This window comes from Colius striatus, chromosome 20, assembly GCF_028858725.1.
Source record: "Colius striatus isolate bColStr4 chromosome 20, bColStr4.1.hap1, whole genome shotgun sequence".
In the NCBI taxonomy this organism is placed as follows: Eukaryota; Metazoa; Chordata; class Aves; order Coliiformes; family Coliidae; genus Colius; species Colius striatus.
In genome coordinates this window covers 6,165,277-6,171,276 of record NC_084778.1, presented here as the reverse complement: position 1 = coordinate 6,171,276, position 6,000 = coordinate 6,165,277, and positions in this window count along the sequence as shown.

The following is a 6,000-nucleotide window of genomic DNA, read 5'->3' as shown; positions in this document are numbered from 1 at the left end:
GAAGTAAACTGAGACTTGGTAGACCCCTGCCACTGTACTCAGCCTGACAGGCTGCTCTCCATAGACACAAGATGAAATGGCCAAACAAAATCCTGTAGAATTCTACCACAAGAAGCATCTAAACCCACCTCAATCATACGTTGCATCTCTCCTTTGCTCCTCACAGAGTCTTGTGAAGGCATCTGTTCCAACAGGAGGTAATGCACCCACAGGAAAGCAGCCGAGGTAACCGGGGTACCTGTCTGAGGACCCCCGTGGCAGTGCTCAGCTGGCAAGTCTTTATGCACCTTGTTTTTCTCAGTGTTATTTGCCCATTCGTAATCCTCCTTGCAGACAGGACTGACTCACTGCTTTGCTGGTGGCAGGCTGTGGGAAGCAGCAGGTCGGCCAGGCTGAGGCCTGTCTGAGGGCAGCATGGCAGGCAGGCCGCAGTGCCAAGCAGGGCAGCCCTGCCACTGTGAAAATGAACTGAAAGGAAAAAAAGGAGGGAAAACAGGAAAAACAAAGGGGGAAATCATTAAAAAAGAGGTTAAAAGAAAAAAAAGACCCTCTGAGCCTGGCAGAGGTGGGAGGCAAGGGGCTGGGCATCCACATGGGCGCCTGCTCTGGCCGCCATCTTCTGAGGGCCTGTGCAGTCAGGCTGAGGGGAGCCCAACACACTTGTCTCCTTGATGCCCTCCAAAACTCTTTCTGAACACATACACACCACATACAAGCCAACTACTGAGAATGGGAATATGCAGTTATCCTAATGAAGTTTAAATATATTTCCTAAAAATAACCTAATGTTTAGGGCTTTTAGTATCAGAAATAAATCCATATACAGCCATAAAACCTGATTATAATTAGTCACACAAGTAAAATTATGAGTGTAATTAACTACAGCAATTAATTTAAATGCCTTTGGGACATTATTTCCCTTCTTGCAGTTGAATGCAATTTGCATTTAAAGTTATATTATAAAGGGTATAAGATTGTAATCAATTTGGGTTATTTTATTATCTTTTACCAATTAACATCTTCTGAAATGATTTAGACATCTAGTATCCAAGTACGGTTCTGATGAAAAAAAATCCAAACAGCTGACATTATTTTAATAAATATGGGTTTTGCTTTCTTATAATCTATCCTCTCCTAGCTAAAGTTTTCTGTGCCTTTTTTTTATCATAGGGAAAAAAATCTCATAAAAACATATTAGTTTCTATCAACTGAAATTACCTTCATAATGTCAACACCCATTCACTTCCCACATTACTAAGACTACTTGTTCCCAGCACGTAGGAGAGAGAGATCTTGATTGATTAGTTTCCAGATACGTGTGGTTACGAAGAATATATGAGAGAGAAAGGAAGGCAGAAGTTTTACGTTTGCTGATTGTGCTGATGTTGAGATTAAGTTCTAAATAAATCATAGTCATTTTCTTTCAAGAATGCTGTATCTTTGAAAACCTAGAATAATTTGAATTTGTTGTGCATGAAACAGCATTACACAAAATGCTTTCTTACATGCAGTAAAACATAATGTTTTATGTCCTGGAACCCAGCAGTCACTACTGAACCTACGAATAACCCTGGGAGAAAAACAGTAAGATCCCTAAGGTAAAAGGAAAAGCTGCAGCTGAAATGAGCAGGATAAAGACATGAAGTCAGTAGCTGAGGTGCTGAAGTTTTCCTCCAGTCCCTTCATCCAAAATTCAATGTAACTGACAGCTGTTTGGCTTTTTGTACACCATTCTCCATGTCCTTGGAAAATTTCAGTGCCCCAAATCACAGATCTAACTAAAACATTTTGTGAGCTGAGTGTTGGGACAGTCCCAGTCCAAGGAGGATCGCTGTGTTTCAAGAAGGAGTTTTGCTGTGTTTACTTTAATGATTTGGCAACAGTTTGATTGACAGAGAACACAGGGTTTTATCAAGCGCTGCAAAAAGGACTCCACTGTCATTTAAATTTTACATTTTTGTTATTTAAAAAAAGTGAGATGGGTTCCTATTGTCCTGATTGTTAATACTGCAGTGCCAGAGCATAAACGGGAAGCCTGAGCTTATGATCCCACAGATATGAATGCACATGTTACAGAGTAACATTAATTTATTTCAAACCCCAGCTATTAAGACTCATAAAACACAAATATTTATGTTACATGGAAATACATTTTAAAAGTCAGGACAATTTCTATTGCAACCATAGGAATGTTTTGAGATTGTGACAGAAAAGAATTGGTAGGGCAACAGGCAACCAGAGTTCATGATTTACAAACACCTCATGTAAAGCTTATTAAAAAGAAAAATCCCATCTGATCATTTCTCAGTAAGAACAATCTCAGTAACAGATTTAGCTTCAGGAAAGAGATGTCATCGTGGTGAAATCTGGTGGCTTGTTTTGCTAACACAAAGCAACACACATGGGAAGTTTATAAAAGGCCTGTGCAGCCGAAGTGTATACAGAAGCACCTCTGACAGTTGAAACTCATTTAGAGATGAAAAAGAGCAGTAAGCTATGCAAGATGGAATTAACTCTTCCAGTAGTTCACCTCCCTCTCCTTTGACTAAGAGATATACAGCTAAGTAAATCTTAACTTTTCCAGAAGACAGAGCTGCCTAGAGCTCTCAACTTTCTGTCTAAACGGATTAAAGAGGCTTTAAAAAAAACCAGAGGTATAGGCAAAAAGCCTCCAGCACATGAGAAAGTAAAAGTTCACTTTTCAAAAGCTATTTTGCAATAGCTGCCCCCAGCAGAGCCTATAGAAGAAATAATGTAACTTGTTTCTCATTTAGAAAATCAGGAAGAACTGTACAACAATAAAATCTGCCAGTCGCATGGGCAGTGGTAATAAAACCTTCAGTGTCAGTGCCTGCTTCGCTGTAACCTGCTGCCAAGTTCCTGTCACCAGAGCTGCAATGGAATGATTAACACACCCCGTGCCCTCATTACAGATTACAGAGCCTTCAATTACCCCAGGATACTCTGTGGCAAATAGATTATGTTCAGTCCAACACCACACCACACTTTCTGCACCTGATCCTGGGCTTTGAGGTGTTTGTTCTTCTTGTCTTACCTGTTCATTGTCTCTCTGCAAGATGTTCTGGGACACCCAAATCAAATTTTTGTTCAAAAAGATGATGAAGTCTTCAATGGGGTAGAGAGCAGGCAGTCCAAACAACTCACAGCCAGTGAGATTTATTATTGTGATGGAAATTTCACTTTTTTACTGGTGTGCAGTAATGTGTGCTGGACTCCTAGAGTTCCTAATTCTCTCCCTGAGACCAGCAGATACCCAAGGAACCCAAAGACAGCATTGTAAATCACACCGAATGGCCCTGCTCCCCACAGACCACCTCTTTTCTAGAAAGCTACTCTCTTTTGTTCATGTTTCCAGAGTTATGCATTTGGGCTTAATGCATCAGCACCACTTTAACTCAAATCAATGTGCAAGATGGGAGTTTTTTGCAAATAAAAGTGATTTGTGGTGTGAATCTGTAACCCAGGCAGGATCATCTATATAAAGGCCAAAGGTCCAAACCTGATAGACTGAAGTGCACAGCCAGGGAATAACCTGCCACATGAGGCTCTCCCTAGAAGTCCTTTAGAGGGTACAGCACAGGACCCAGAAGTTAACACAGTTGTGTAGCACACGAAGGGTATGAACTCCTGCAAAGCAGAGAGCAGAGCTTTACAGTCACCGTGCCAGCAACTGCACCATGGGCTGTGATAAGTATCAAGTACATTTTTCAGATTGAGTTTATAAGATTTATCAGAGTGCTGTGGCTTTGAGGAAGAACACAGGCAAACAGCAAGGCTTTCGGTTAAACTGTGAGAATAGATAGCACCAACCATTTAAAGAACCTTGGCAGAAATAAAGGCTGTGGAGATACTTGAAAACTGGTTCACACAGAATCTATTCACCCTGAGCCAGGACATACAACTGTGGATGTGATAAAACTACAAATAGTACAAGTGACCTGCTCCATAAGACACTCAATTTTTGGTATTCCAATTATTTGGGTACTCTAAGCAGTAACATTATTGGAAAACGTCAACCTAAGTAGTTCAGCAACTGTAGATGTTCTACATTAAAAGTAATCATGCTAAAGGCAACTGTAAGTGGGTTGAGCAGAACAATGTAATTGTAAATTATGCAGGTTGTTATCTAGCTGATGGGCCAGAGCAGCCAGCCAAAATAAATCTGGTCTCTCTCTGTGAGTATTCTTCCTCAAATACCTTCCTTTGGAGTAATCTTTTATTTTAAGCAAAATACATAAACAAAAGAAAATAATATCAGTGTTTTACTATTGTCTACACGAATCCAAAATACCCCTTATAATCATCACCAAAATAAATTACTGTACCAGTTTGAAATGGTGGGAAACTGCAGTTTTCCTTTCATTCAGACGAGGAACATCTTATAGTAAGACATTCTTCTGGAACAATGTATGTTTTCATGAACTCAGATAAAAGTTCTCATTTATTTTTTCATATCAAGGCTATGTACATTAAATTTAGTGTTATGGAAAAAGAGCCTGATGAGACTCTTAAATGGTAATTTTTATGCAAGAGGAATGAACAGCTCCAGTTCGAATGGCTCCTGCAAAAACCCCTTAAAATAACAGCTTTGCACAGATTTCTGAACACAAAATAGCAGATACTTGTGCAAAGAATCTGCTTTCATATTTGAATGACTGCAAGTTATTTCTGTAGGCTACTAACTCTGTTCAGCATTTTTCCAATAAGCAGTTTACAGCTGAATTCAGAGAACCCAGCTAAGAAAACACTCCCCTGTCCCCCTTCTCTTTTATTTTACTGCAGAGGAAAGAAAAAGAAGTTTTGTTTAACAGACTGGAGCAATCTGAAAAATCAGAGCTCAGGTTGCGTACGTGTCAGCTTTTCCATCACTGATTCTGTTTCCTTCAGCTATTCTGCATTTATTTTTAAAAGATCATTAAGCAAGACACAAAAGGTGAAGTGCAATGTTACAGATTTATAACCTGCCTGAGCATTTGTTAGACAAAGGGTCAATGTTGCCTCGAACACAAAAGCTCAGGTAAAGTACTTGTCTGCTTTCTACCATGAAACATCAAAGCCCAGCAGTGAAAGGAAAACAAGACCAAATCCAGCTCACAGTGAAATGCATTAGGAGGGGATACTCACATCTGCCTTCTATCACTTATCTTCTTTTAATCAATTCAGTATATTTTATTTATTTGAACTCTACCCTTCCTCACATTCAAGTTGTCTTTTGCAGTATCAGACTGCCTGTCACTCACAGGAAAGGGAAAGCAACCTTAAAATGTAGCTAGTGTTTCTGTCCCAGTTAAATCAAATAGGTTCAACAACAGTCCAAGCCTCTTATCCCACCAGATTTTGTGCTAGAAGCCAATCATTCTTCAGGTCACTCTTAATTCTTGCTACTTTAAACTGCTGCCAGTTTGCCTCATGTCTCGTTAAGCAGCCAAATTTCTGGATTATGCTAAATGCAAAATGTAATCATTGCTTTAGTTGAGTTACTATTTGAAAACATCATATACACTAAGGGCAATTACATTCCAGCTTATCTCACATTCCTAATCTTTTAAGGAAACAGAATTAGAAGGAGAGGTAAGAAGTTTAAACACCTCGTGTGACATCTTTGTTCGCATCTCATGGTCAAATTCGCCCTCTGATATGCTGCCAACTTCTTATCAAGAAGCTCCCATGAAAATTCTCTTTGCTATAAGTAGAATTCCAGGGCTGCCAATGCTCAGAGGCTATGGGCACAAAGATTTATTCCCTTGTGTGTGTCTTTTAAACAAGAACATTTTTATAATCAAAAAGGAAGATTACAAGGGAAGACCACATGGCAAATAAACATTCAGAAGTCACTTGCTTATGAACAAGGTCATAAACATACGCTAATGGTCAATGTGTGTCCTTCCAGCCTTCCTGTGTAGAATCCTTTCCTGCCCCTTGAAGTACCACATGGATACAATGGGAATGGGTTTGACTGAAAAGTCTCCAAAGGGGTTT